We start from the raw sequence: 15066 nt of genomic DNA on the forward strand, positions 1-15066 counted from the left end.
GGCAACAGTTCTTTTTCTCGTGATGTCGCCAGACCTGACGCTTATGTGTCTGTGATGTAATCATTATGAGTTGTACACATATAATGTCGCAGGTGGCACTGCTTCTGTGACGTAATTATTTGACCACTGTTCAGTGCCCATGCCTTCAGAAAGAAGTATCTAGGCTTTTTTTATTTAATTGGGATGAGCACTGTGCTCGCAATGTCATCCAAACAGGCACTGTGGCAGCATGTCTTGTTAAAACTGACTGCTGTTTTGGGGCCATCAGAATCGTTTTTTGTGTGTGATGTCACCAGAAGTAATTAAACCCCAAATAGTATAAATATGATAGCGTTCTCATGATGCAGCAATGACTATCAGTGGTGGTGTAAATTCATCAAACTTGGTTGTGATGGTATTTTGCACAGGTTTGTGATGCCAAAGAAATCGAGAATGTTGATATCATATGGTCACAGGGCAGAGGTTGATGGGAACCTTATAGCTTCTTACCGTATGTGATGTTGGCAAAGCCATGCTGGAGTTTGACAAGACAGTTAGTCAGAATTGCTGAGGGTTGTCAGTTCTGAAAAGAATTTGTTATGACTTAGTATTCTAAGTCGTGAGGTCAACTGGACACATGGAGAGGGATACCAAAACGCACAGAAAGTTGGCGAAGTTGCCACAGTAATGCATTGACTTGCACACTAAAACAACACTGCGAAAAACCCTGCAAAATGTTGGATTTCCTTTCTCTGTGGAAGTGCAGTGAGACCTGTAGTGTGTCATGGTGGATTAGCCAATCCTTTGGTCACAACTTGTACAAAAGCTGCGACTAGCAAAATGCATGGCTGGGACAAACCCTTATTAGAGTGGACAATGAGCTACAAAATATGCCTATAACAAATTCAGACATCATAAAATAAAGGTGCATTTACAGATTTATTATTGTGTACTTATTGTGGGTGTGCTTGAGAGAAAGTTATTATCTGGTTCCCAACAGATTTATTATTGTGTACTTATTGTGGGTGTGCTTGAGAGAAAGTTATTATCTGGTTCCCAACCCAGTCTAATGCTCCCGTTTCAACTGCTTTAAAAAAAATCCAATCTTGGTTTATAAAATGATTGACCCAATTCGATACATAAGTAAATGGAGACACTGGGACATGAAGTGTGCGTCCCCCAACTGCACAATTAGTAGCATTCTCGTTTCGTGATTTCACCATCACCATTTTAATCAATAGAAGTGAAGAGTGCTGACCCAACCAGCCTTGAACATAGATGACTGAGACCATTTGATTGTTACCAATGGCTCCTATGTTGAATTTAATGAGCCTGGACATTGACAGATATTAGCCTATACCTGGCTCGTTGACCCAAGGGCCACAATATTCCCCCAGTACAATTAATGCATTGCTGACTTAACATAAGCTTTTCACTGTAACACAGCCAAGACCCAACTTAAAATTTTATAACTTGACAGGCAATCTGGAAATCCTTTTGTCAAGAATCCAAAGCTCAGCGCAGCTGGAACTTGCACCTTGTTTGTTGGAGTGGAGCGGGATACAGGAAGGGGAAAAGGGCACACTCTGTGCGCAACTGTGAAAATGTTCTAGTTGTAGAGTTGTTTAAAAACGTAAAGTTTGTCTAAAGAAAATGTGTGTAGATGTGGCTGTGGAACAAGGTGATCTAGCAGTACCAATTGCTTGCTACAAGATGTGTTGCCTCTTTTCTTTTAATACAGATAAGGAAAATAGCATTCAAACGGGCTTGGCTCTTAAAAAGGTATTACATCTGTAACATTAGAACCACTTCTACAAATGGTTGTTGATCTACTACTTTTTGCAAATCGCAGGCATTTCTAGTAGTATATTTTGAAACCTGTATCTGTAACGCATTTCAAGGCATACCTCTAGAACAGTCTTGACTTTTTCAGGCGTGATTAATATTATTCCAAAAGGGAACTGTATTCACTGGTGGATTCCACATTGGGAAAAGCGAGTCTGGGTCCGCAATTGTACTTTCTGACTTTGGGGAATACATTTTCCATGTGGAGAAAAACCTTCTCCTACACCCAGCAAGATTTCAGGGCATGCAGTTCCTTTTCCCATTCAGGAAGTAGATTTAGTCCAGCCGTTGGAGAAGCGAGGTTCTGACCATTTCCAGTGCTTACAGACAGACATGTTTGTAGGTGCTACAAAACTCACAATCAAACTCAAACTTGATCTGGTTACTCGACCCCTTGCATAGAGAATATTACTGTGTAACTGCATGCAATTGTGGTACAATTATAAATTATTAAAGCATTTCTAGCAGCAACGATCATTTTGTGAACGCATGGCAGGTTAAATGCAGCCATTTTCGGCTGCAAACATAAGTTTATGACTAAAATTACTATTTGAATCTTTTCCAATATCGTTAATATAAAGTGCTTTACGTATGCAGGTGTTTGATTGTATTAATAATGACCGTTATATAGTACACAGGATATACTGAATTACTTTTGGCGTGTTGTAGAAGGTGTTATTTACTATCCATCTCAGTTGCACTCGTTTTGTTGACCCCATGATAAATGTTTGATTTAGCCCTACAAGTATTAATTTCAGTTGAAATATGTTTTATATTGTTTATCAATAGTCATAAAAGCCATTATGTAACCATTACATAAATGAACAATAAGGTATTTATAATAAACAATGATACAGTAAGTAGTACGCCTAATACTAAATCTAATACTGTTCCAGCTACCCTGATATGATTCAAATGTATGCCTTGCAGGTTGCATGCAGATCTGTGCAGCAGGCCCATCACCACTGAACTATTTTCCATGGTTGTGGGGTTTCATGTTTGGAAGATTTGGTCTCACTCGAACCATCCTTGGCAGTTTTGCATTTGGCCCTCATGGCCCTGGCTAGCAAACACTGTAACTTAGCCATTGTGTTTTAGGAAACTGGCAAATTTGCAGGTAAGCTGGAGCCTCCAAACTGCGATGTGACTGGTGTACGTCAGTCAGCCTCAAGTTTTATAGGACGGAGCCTGTCATGGCCTCATAACACTCGGCAGTATGGTAGGGATTTGTCTCAGTCAATTACGTGTCTGGTAGGAATCATTTGGGTTCGTTTAGTCACCTGCTGGGCTGCCATAGACCAAGAAACTGACAACTGTAATTTATCAGCAGACGGTCCTAGCAATCGGGAAGGGTGAGTACCTGTCAGGCAAACGTAGACTTGGGCTGGCCATATATGCTGACAAGAGACAGTTACCAATTCGGCCCTCCAGCCTGGGTGGAATTATACGTTTCAGAGAGAGCTACTTTCCTTCAAAAGGCCCATTAGGCCAAAAGAACTGTACTGAAAAAGTCTGCAGTTAGATGGTTGTATACCTGACTGGGCCTGCAAAATGTGGTTGGACAGTAACCTTTTCGGCATTAAAGGCCTGGGAGGGCTGGCAGTGCTGGGTAAGAGTCAGCCAGGGTGTTAATTACCTCTTGGGCTGCAGGCCCACCTGTTAGGCATTTGTATGCCTGGGTGAGACAGTGGGGTTGGGATAGAATCAGGCACCTGTCAGACTCTGCTAGGCATGTGCTGGGCAGTAAAGCTGTGCTACAGTCAGAATCGAGGCAGATTCTGGCCTATGGCTCCAGAATCGGTCATCTATCTAGTTCTTGATTACTTGTTGGTCACGTAGACAAGCTTCTGGAAAGCGTTTGTTTCTAGTGACTGGTGGCGGTAGTGTTCGAATGGAGTAAGCAACATGTTTATCTCTCAGAGACCTGCGTGAGACAGCAGGATTGGGCTGAAGTCAATTACCTGTCTGTGAGAGTTCCTATTATGGGCAGCCACCTGTTAGGTGACAGGGAGAGGTAATAGGGGTGCTAGAGAACCAACCACACTCAGGCTCAGCATTCACAGATGACTCACTCTGTCCGGGCCCCACCTACCTGCCTTATGAAGGCCCTTTACTCGCTGGGGAATCTCCCTGTTGCCCCACAGACTGGCCTACCACAAGAGTTAAAAAAGAAAAACCTGGAGCCCAAGGGGGGATGCAATACGAAAGGCGCCTAAGGCTTGGTTTGTCCCAGGATGAGCCCGCGCGCACGTGAGTTACAGAGTACCTTTGATGTACACCACTGCAGTAATTAGAATTATTATGAATTCACGCTGAAACAGCACGACAGCATTAGACGTGCTCCCGTTAGCTCTGTCTCTTTTCGTTGACTCGCTCGGCATGCATGCAGGTTTCGAGCCTCGCTTTCGAGAACTTTTTATGGGGGCAATCCGTCACCACTCCCTAATTTCGTTTAGTATATAATTATTGGAGCTTGGGGGAAATCCCCTTACCTTAACCCTATTCCAGTACCCTTGCTACTGACTATATATATATCCCTGTAGTTTTCGATATCATGGAGTTTCTATGTTATGTTTCCTGTGATTTTAAATTTAAAGCTATTTTTTCCAAATGTTTTTTCTCCAGTTGGTGATATATTGAGCTTCTTAAATGTGGTTTCTTAGGTTTCGTTTTTTCCCCTACATCTCATACTGCAGCGAAATACATGTGGCCACGTCGGTTTAACTGAGGAGCTCAGAAGAAGTGAACTAGGTACAAGCTGCTGCACATAAATACCTGTAATAGAAGAATTGCGGGTGAAATATGCCACTGAAGTGGCTTACTTTTCAAATACCCTTTTCCTTTCCTAGTTTTTATTCCTTACTCATGCTTCAGCAGAGACAGAAACATCCAATGCTTAAGTGCCTGGAGAGCAGACTCCATATTTGTTAATTTTCGTTTTGGAATATTCACGATCACTTCAAATAGTATTGTATGGCTCAAGGAACTTGATGAACTGTGAGCTTTGTCAAAAGAAGAGAGGAACCGAAGAGAAACCATGGATTCGGATCACTCCCTGGTACCATATGCGAATGAGGTCACACTGAGCGACTTACACACAATAAAAATGCTGCAACGCATCTTGCAATACTTTGTATACAAACATAAATGACTTGCCCTCTCACTCTTGTGATCTCCAAGCTCAACTGTGCTAACATTCCATACCATAGGTCTCTTGCATCCTCATTCGCAAAATTCAACAAGTTAAGCGCCATAGCAAGATTCCCCCTGAACTGCCTTCCCCCCTAGAGAACGAACACATGACGTCAGCCGTGAAAACGCATCACTGTCTGTAGCTAGATAAACAATGTTCAAAGAACTTTGCATCATCTGCAGAGCCTCCTAAGGAAAAGCCCCACTGTACCTACAAATTAAATCTAAACAATACAAATAAAATAAACTTATCTCTAGGTTTCCGCCATGGATCATGATATCACCTCACTATAAAAAAATCCATAGTTGGCTCCCTTTTCTCAGTACAGGCCACCATGCTTTAGAACACATTGCCTGCAAAGATTTGGAGCATTCAGGAGGGATGTGAAAATATGGTTTCCAAGATGCTTACATCAGAGAGCCAAGGAGCAGCCTTGACCAGCTTATTGTGCCGAGAGGACAGATATAGGAACTCTACCCAAATTAGGGTACTGCAGCCAAAATAACCTTGCAAGGACCTCAACATAGAGATAAAATGTAATCACTACGCCTCTTCAGTGAGTAGTAGAAGGACCCATTCCTACTCTGAACCTGAAGACCCATAGCCTGCCTAATGACTTATCAAACTTTAACCATAGCGCCCTACACTTGCAGATGTAGTAAGCTATGTTTACTCTACTTTCCACTTGTAACCAGAGGATGCCAGTCAGTCAGTTCTCCCGGCATCAGTCTGATATAATCAATGTCACTGTATGATATCGAACACCGTTTCATTACCTGATCCCTCATCAAAGGGACATGCATATGGTTAATGAAAGGACCCCTGGAACCTTGTTTTTATCTGGATTGCACCGATACAGGATATACTAGCCCTCTTATATAACCGCTCAATACTAACCAGACAAATGTGCCTAAAACAATCAGATCTGCCACAACGTGCTGTTCACAGGAGGACTCTTAACTGCCATCCTATAACGAGAATCTTAGCAAATTGTTCCATTGACATCTCATAATGGCAGTCATTTAAAAGAGGAGTGTAACTGTCTATCTGGGCAGACCTCTGCACACACCTTACTTTGTATCCACACCTGTTAACTCTCCTATATACATGTAATCACAGGTTGAATGCCTTCTGCCACAGCCAGCATAGGAAATTGGATCAAGAACAAGACAACTAAACTACCAGGCCATTAAGGGGAACAATAGAGCTAATCAGACCTACCAGCATAAAATATATTATAAAAATAAGCATCTCTCATGCTTCCTTATCCATCACACCACTAAGCATTGTGCCCCATATTACGATAACTGCCCCTCAGTCGTCAACACACATGACATGGAAGCACTTCCCACATAGACTCAAAGCAAAGATCACACTCTAACCACAGGGTAACATGCTACCCTCATGGACAAGCGCTTCAGTATCCCACATAGAGGTAGTAAGCACTATACAAATACCATAATACAATACGTTGCCACTACAAGGATGGTTGGGGCAATACAAACGCGAATAACATAACCAGTTATGCTGTTATCAGATAATGCTATCTCCCTGCTGAAAATAAATGCTGGTCTATGTTTCCGTGGGTCTTAAACAAGGGTTTCAAAATACCCAATAAGGCTTTTGAACACTGACCAATTCTAGTGCGAAGTTCTGTGTTGACAGACAAACAAATCAAAATAAAACAAAATAACACTGATGTTTGAATTAGTAGAACAGATGGAGTTAACCTCAGCCCTAGTCAAAGGGTGGTATTTTTGTGGAATTATTCATAGTGTCTACTGAATAGCCTGAACTTGAGGGAATTTGAGGTTTCAGAATTGGTTTGAGGCTTTCATCTTTGCTTGAAAACTGAATCTGCATTAAATGTTATCCCATAACCTACTGAGATGCTTGATAACCTTGTATATTCCACTATAGGTGTAAATTTGTTGCTGCTTTTCTCCTCGCCTCTATTTCAATTCTCTCTTGTAAAAACCCACCTGGTAAGACAATGCACTGTGTTGATGCATTCAACCAAGAACTTTATGTGACCTATCAGTGAGAGGTGCCACTCTCTCTTCTTATGCCTCAACATGCAGGTGGTAGTCGTGTCAAATGGAGTTCCACTTCTGGTAGACTCTATCTCCAGCAGACGTGATTATCTTCTCAGAAGCAACTTTAACAAAACCATGAAGAACACTTGCCAGGAGAACACCCCGAGCTAGTAAGAAATGGTCAGAGCTGGGCAGCACTGGGTTACAACAGTAGGGACTTTGAACCGCACAGCCAGTTTTTACTTTTCGGTATAAAGATGCATTAGTGTCAGTACGGGAAAGGTATCAGAGTAGTACACAATAGTAGAACTGAGGTTTGAATCTGGGCTTGAAAATAACAATTGACTTTTATCTGGTAAGACCACAGAATTACTAAGTAGCACGGGGGATGGCCCTGCTGTTGAATTGACAAGGGTAGCTACACCTGCTAGATGTTTAAATGAAGGAAAATCTGTACCTGGAACTGGGCATATAGGAACTAGCAGGGGGAGTGAGGTGTTCCCAGTAATTTATCCTACCATCATATTAAATGAGGGTATAGTGCAGGTACATCCTGTAACTTCAGACATTGTGGTACCCCCACAAATTATTTCTACCAATAATGGATCAGGTGGGGCTAATTTAATTTTGTGGAACATTGCGGGTTTACGCTCTAGGTTGGATTCCCCAGAATGGCTATCATTCATCAACAATTTTGATGTATGTATCTTTCAGGAGACCTGGTTGTGTGAACCCCTATATCTCCAGGGTTATTTAAACTATTTTGTACCAGCCGTTAAAGGGACTAAAGGCCGACCTATGGGGGGACTGGTTATCTGGGCCCGCCAGAGTTTAGCACTTAATATTAAGGAAGTTTCTACTACAAACAATGACATTCAGCTCATCAGAATAGCATTGGGCACTCTAGGAGGGTTGGACATCTACAACGTTTATGCCAGGGGCAGCAAGGGTGGTAGGTCTAAAGTTATAGCTGAGTTGGACCAACTTTTAGAGTTGCAGTCCGCTGATAATAACATACTTATAGCTGGAGACCTAAATTTAACCTTTGAACCCTTGTTTGACCTTGATCATTATCCCGGGGACGAGGAAGATAGGCAATGGGGTGTGCCGAAATTAGATCTGCAACCCGTTACCAGATGGTCTAAAGATGTTATATCGCTAAATGCAATCTGCTGCGAGAAGGGATTAGGGCACTCAATGGGAGAACCCCAAGTGATAAGCTCAGGGCCAACACCTTTGATAATGGGAGACATAGCAGCAGGATTGATTATGTCTAGTGTAATATGAAGTTGTGGAAACTTGTAGTTGATATGGAGATAAAAGGGCGAATTGAAAGCGACCACAATCCTCTAAGTGTAATACACAAATGGTGGGATACAGAAGTGGTAGACAGGGATCCAGTTGTTGACTGTCTTCCTCCAAGTCTGCTATCTAATGATCTTCGTAGGCTTAAATGGGTACACGTTATGGAAAATCAAGACGCATTGAATAATATTGGGGAAGAAGCTGATAAAGCTATCCAGGCGATTGAGGAAATGAATAAAACAGTCAATGGTCTGACCAAAGTAAGTAAACTACACGAAAACCTCTTTATGGCCATTAGAGCCCATTTCTTGAAACCAGTAAGGGCGAACAGCGCTGCACCCTCTAAAATGCTGAAGTGGTATAGTAATGAATGCAGGAAGGCCGGACAAGTCTTAGGCGCTGACATTAAAGGTAGGCATATGGAGGCCATTCGCATAGCGAGATACGAGTACAAAAAGTCCATAGTAAGGGCCAAAAAGCTGTGGGACGATCGGCACTGGCATGATTTAAAGGAAGCCGGTGATGGCCAGGATTCCAGAAAATTCTGGAATATAGTCAAATGGGGTAGGGGGTGCCTACCAGAAGCACTTGAAAATAATGTTTCACAGGAGGACTGGCTGGCCTATTTCAAACCACAATACGCATGTAAAGAGTTGGATACCTCACTGGTAGATTCTGGGCTAGGCTTTCCTAAGGTTAACCTTTTTATAATTGATGAAGTCCTAATAGCCCTTAGTACCGTGGCAAGAGGAAGAGGCCCAGGCCTAGATGGGGTCCTTGCAGACGTTTTTCTCAGTAACAAAGACCGGTGGGGAAAGTATATTTTGCTACTCGCAAACGCTGTGGCCTCAGGAGCCCCTATTTTGGCTGACATTAAGACACCAATTCTGATGTTCGCAGACGACACGCTGATTCTATCAAAGACCCCGAGTGGCCTACAGAAAGCCCTGTGTATCTTTGATGGATTCTGTGTGGACCATGGTCTGGAAGTGAACATAGCTAAAACCAAGCTCATGGTTTTTAATCCCCATCGTAAATCTAAAAATAAGATCACCTTGAATGGACATCCATTGGAAGTTGTCAATGCCTTCACATATCTAGGGATTCTTGTGGCAAAGGACAGCAGATGGTCGCAACACATAGATGTGGCAGTAATAAGGCACAGGCAACATGCAGGAGCCCTCAACCAGGAGCACAAAAGGTCTCTAACTAAACCAATAAAACCTGTACTTCAGGTGTACGAGGCTAAAGCTCTTAGCGCAGCGCTTTACGGGGCTGAACTATGGGGGTTTGAGGATCTGAAGCCTCTGGTGACTTCTGAAAACAAGTTTTTCCGAAGTATCACCAGTCTTCCTGTGAGTACTCCCTTGCTCCCTTTGAGGTACGACTTGGTAAGGAAGTCTATTCAGGATCTAGAGAGGCTGCGCCCCGTCCTATACTGGAGGAAGATCTGGACTACTCCGGAGCTCCTCCATAATGCGACTGGCTTCCTGGACATTATAAAATCTGATGTCTTTCATAAAGTAAGGTGGATGAATGATCTTAGAGACACCTTGGTCGCTCTGGGACTGCAAATCTTATGGGGTAACCCGGAGAATGCAGTATTTCCATCCAAAATAACTATTAAGGACATCTACTGGGAAAAGGTGGCCCTCCGAAACTGGAGTGATGTAGACTCCTCTTCTATGGCGGGAAGATTCCTGGAGGCAAAATATATTCCATGTCTAGAGCCTTATTGGGATGTAATCACCAAACCAGGGGACAGGAAGCTTTTATTCCAACTTAGAGCGAGTTCCCTTTCCCTTAGGGCTCTGTCTGGTAGGTGGGGCAAACAATCCAGTGGTAATTGCCCCGTGTGCAGCAATCGCAAAGAGACTATTGGCCATTTTCTATTTGCTTGCCCAGCATACGACTTGCCAAGGCGAGCTTGGCTAATTCCTATATGCAAGTCTTTTGGCACTACCAGCAGCATTGAAGCACTAAGAATAATACGCACTAGCACTTTACCCCCGATTTCTGTAGCTACTGCTAAGTTTCTAGGCTGGGCATGGGTGGTCAGATTAAAGCTTTTAGTTAATGACTGTTGATTGACTCTGCTTTTAACAAAATATTAGATTTGTAAGTCAATGCAATGAACGAGTGCTCGTAATTTAAAAATCAAATGTATATAGCATCTGAGATGGATTTTTTTTGTTTGGATTGTTTTTTAACTTGTATTATAAATTATATTTAATATTTTTAGATCTGTATTTTTAACATGTTTGTAAATCTCAATGCTTTTATGAGTGAACCTCGAATAAAGCAGAATTTGACTTTGACTTTGTCTCTCTGACTGCATAAGCATCTGTGGTGTGATTGATTTGCATATGGCTGGGTGTAACCTAAGGTGGCATGGTGGGCAAAAGAAAAGTGGGTTGGAATGCTACCCTGACCAATTGCCAGTGGTTAGGCTTACTGCAAGAAGCCTCTCATCACGTTTTGTGTTTGATGTAACACCCTAAGTGGCCAAGGGTATGTATGCCCAGACATATGTCTCTTGCTCACTGTGCCACTGCAACCAAGCTACATTAAACTGAAGAAGCCCAATTGGGCCGAAACTGGTCTTGGGTTTCTCATGTTCCTGTCCGGAGAGGGTCTGGCTTGGCAGTTTAGGATCGACTGTTCCCATTGTAACAGGATAAAGACTGATTTGCACATGCCTGGGTCTAATCTGAGGTGGCATGGTGGACAAAATAACGATGGGTTAGAATCCTACCCGAAGCGATTGCCAGTGGTTAGACTTATTGCAAGCATACTTATCTGTTGTATGTTTGATGTTGCACAGGGCCCATGCCATCCACCGCAGACCTCTGTGCACTGCACATCCAACCTAGTGGCTAATACAAGTATGCTGAGTGAGACAAAGCTGTTTTAGCTTTAACAGTTTTGTATATTTGAGAGAAAGCAATGTTTTTGCTGTCTGCGATATATTTGATGTGTGTATTGCCCTGGACCTCCTTTGTGTGGCTGAGAGATGCTTGCACTTTTCATGCCATTTACGTGCCAATTTTCTGTGTCTTACCGAACGTTGAGAAAACCTTGCACTATACAAAAGATAAAACGATTGGCATTGTCATTGTTTTTGTTTTCCGTTGATGTCATACTTGAGCCCGCTCCATTCCGTTTCTCAAGGTCAAATTGGGAAGTATACAAATCCCAAATCCATCCCTTCCATTTTCTTATTGGAATTGAAAAGTGTATATCAGGATGGAGTAGGTCTCGCACCCAACTACTGACTTTCTACTTTTTTGTCGTCCAAGTAAGTATCTCAGAACATTTCAGGCAATGGCATTTTTACTTACTTCCCAAAAAACTTTAACTGTAACTTTGCCATTAGACCGCCCTCTATTAAGTAGGCTGAACAGTGACCTGGCTTCCTGGAAGAATACCGGGTACATACTCCTGTGGGAGGGCGCTGAATCTACTTTTTAGGACAGACACACCTACTTTGAAAGTCAAGCCTACCAAATGTTAAAAAAAAAACTAGTCTTTAAAAGGGAGGGTTGCGATTAAGAGAGAAGGCTGCGGTGCCATATAAAAAACTATTTTAAGCAGATCACTAGATAAAGTGTTGCAGTGGGGGCTCAAAGCACTTAGCTATCTTTTCAGCTACGATGAAAAGATGGAAAGTCAGTCATTAAAAAACGTCTTTGTCCTGGTTCTATGCCACTTTCATATATATGTACATCGGAAAAGGAACACAAACATTTGTACCTGTAACATGAGTAGAATGTTACCGTAAGAAACAGTGCAGCCCTTTCACGGACGGAAACAAGTTAATCTTAACGATGTTAAATACAGAACAGCCAGGCCAGTTCAGAGATTTGACTCTGAACACGGTTTCTTAGATAGAAACCATTAGCTGTCAGCGGATAGGACTGAATCATGAACAAACGGCAGTTGTGTGCAGAGCGTTCACCTGATTTTGTCTGCTTGGTATTTATTGTACGCAAGACTCTTTACAGTGAGAGACTGGCAGGACCTGAGCTTGTACTTGGGCCATGGGTTTCGGGAACTGCTACAAGAGCGTAAGTGCAGAGACATCGAAACATGCTTTAAAGTTCTATGGAACAAGAGTAAGACACAGCGGAACTTCTGGGTTAGAGGCCACATGCCATGAAACTGGAGTAGGTAGGCTGGGGTGAGACATCAGAAAAGGTTTTTGCTGCAGAGGGTAATTAGGAGGTATTTTTCTCCGGTCTTGTAGCAAAATTAGGTTTTATTGATGTCTGGTTATGTTGTTTCTCATTACGGTCCACAAACCCGAAAACTGTTGCTTGCAGTGGTTAAAATCAGGAATCCAAGGTTTTCTTGCTCCGTACTGGTAGCTGTAGTGAAGCAGTGAAGGTTTACCCTATGTTGGGTAGGGGTTTGAACTCCGATGAAAATTTTGTCCGGTGAAAGTGTGTACTGACTGATGGTGTCTGTTGAAAGTGTGCACTGACAGTGTGGTTGTGTGTGTGGTTGTGTATGTGTGGTTGTGTGTGTGGTTGTGTGTGTGGTTGTGTGTGGTTGTGTGTGGTTGTATGTGTGGTTGTATGTGTGGTTGTATGTGTGGTTGTGGTTGTGTGTGTGGTTGTTGCAGTGTATGTGTATGTGGTTGTGTGTGAGTGTGGTTGTATGTGTGGTTGTATGTGTGGTTGTGTGTGTGTCGTTGTGTGTGTGGTTGTGTGCATGTATGAAGTTGTGTGTGCGTGTGGTTGTGTGTGGTTTGTGGGTGTGGTTGTGTGATGTGTGTGTGGTTGTGTGTGCATGGTTGTGTGTGGTTGTGTTTGTGGTTGAGTCTGGGTGTGTGTGGTTGTGTGTGTGGTTGTATGTGTGTGGTTGTGTGTGTATATGTGGTTGTGTGTGTGTGGGTATGTGGTTGTGTGTGTGTGGTTGTGTGTGTGTGGTTGTGTGTGTGGTTGTGTGTGTGTGTGTGATTGTGTGTGTGTGGTTGTGCATAGGAACACACACACACAGCAATGGTGAAAGAGATTTCCTGGAAACTTTTGTAGCCCTGAGTTTCCAACAGGAGGCTAGCTCTTCTCAGGGCCTTGGAGACTGGTCTTTCTTCTGGGACACAGCACACAGCAAAAGTCCTTGATTTTCAAGTAGGGGGGTACACAGCTCAAAGCAAAGTCCTTCAGCCTCACCCTCAGCATAATCAGCAAACTGCAGGCCAGCCCCAGAACACACAGCAAGGGTAGTGCTTCTCCTCAGTTGATCTCCTTGGGCAGAGGTTCCTCTTGATTGTAGAAGTCGTCTTGGGTAAACTTTTGTGTTCCTGAGTTTTAACAGGAGGCCAGCTCTTCTCAGGCCCTTGAAGACACTTATTCCTGGACACTGCACACAACAAAGTCCTTCCTTCAAGCAGGTGGGGGAAACACAACACACAACACAGTTCCCTGTCCCCTTCCTTAGTAGTAACAGCTTTAGATGAATATGTTTAAAAGTAAAGTGCGCCATACTGCGATTGCTACAATAGTTAATTGTGGATGCGTTAACAATTGATGTGTGCACTGATGGCTGGTGGTGTGTGTGCCTGTAGAAATTGTGCACTGATGGCTGGTGGTGTGTGTGCCTGGTGGAAGTGTGCGCTGCCGGCTGGTGGTGGATGTGCCTGGTGGAAGCGTGCACTGACGGCTGGTGGTGTGTGCCTGGTGAAAGCGTGCACTGATGGCTGGTGGTGTGTGCGTGCCTGGTGAAAGCATGCACTGACGACTGGTGGTGTGTGCATGGTGAAAACGTGCACTGACGGCTGGTGGTGTGTGTGTGCCTGGTGGAAGCGTGCACTGATGGCTGGTGGTGTGTGTGCCTAGTGAAAGCGTGCACGGACGACTGGTGGTGTGTGTGTGCCTGGTGAAAGCATGCACTGACGGCTGGTTGTGTGTGTGTGCCTGGTGAAAGCGTGCACTGATGGCTGGTGGTGTGTGTGTGCGCGGTGAAAGCGTGCACTGACGTCTGGTGGTGTGTGCCTGGTGGAAGAGTGCACTGACGTCTGTTGGTGTGTGCCTGGTGGAAGGATGCACTGACGGCTGGTTGTGTTTGTGCCCAGTGAAAGCGTGCAGTGACAGCTGGTGGTGTTTGTGCCTGGTGAAAGCGTGCACTGACGACTGATGGTGTCTGTTGAAAGTGTGCACTGACAGTGTGGTTGTGTGTGTGTGGTTGTGTGTATGGTTGTGTGTATGGTTGTGTGTGTGGTTGTGTGTGGTTGTATGTGTGGTTGTATGTGTGGTTGTGGTTGTGTGTGTGGTTGTGTGTTTGATTGTGGTTGTATGTGTGTTTGTGGTTGTGTGTGTGGTTGTATGTGTGGTTGTATGTGTGGTTGTGTGTGTGGTGTGTGTGGTTGTGTGTGTGTGGTTGTATGTGTGTGGTTGTGTGTGTGTGCCTGGTGAAAGCGTGCACTGATGGCTGGTGGTGTGTGTGTGCGCGGTGAAAGCGTGCACTGACGTCTGGTGGTGTGTGCCTGGTGGAAGAGTGCACTGACGTCTGTTGGTGTGTGCCTGGTGGAAGGATGCACTGACGGCTGGTTGTGTTTGTGCCCAGTGAAAGCGTGCAGTGACAGCTGGTGGTGTTTGTGCCTGGTGAAAGCGTGCACTGACGACTGATGGTGTCTGTTGAAAGTGTGCACTGACAGTGTGGTTGTGTGTGTGTGGTTGTGTGTGTGGTTGTGTGTATGGTTGTGTG

The 15066-nt window shown here is 43.8% G+C and overlaps 1 protein-coding gene across 6 annotated transcripts in view; it reads left to right on the forward strand.

Moving 5' to 3' along the window:
- The window catches only part of ZNF385C (zinc finger protein 385C), a 1559117-nt gene that overhangs the window by 436 nt on the left and 1543615 nt on the right, over positions 1-15066 (forward strand). The window lies entirely within an intron of this gene.

This window comes from Lissotriton helveticus, chromosome 5_1 (genome assembly GCF_964261635.1).
Source record: "Lissotriton helveticus chromosome 5_1, aLisHel1.1, whole genome shotgun sequence".
Classification (NCBI taxonomy): Eukaryota; Metazoa; Chordata; class Amphibia; order Caudata; family Salamandridae; genus Lissotriton; species Lissotriton helveticus.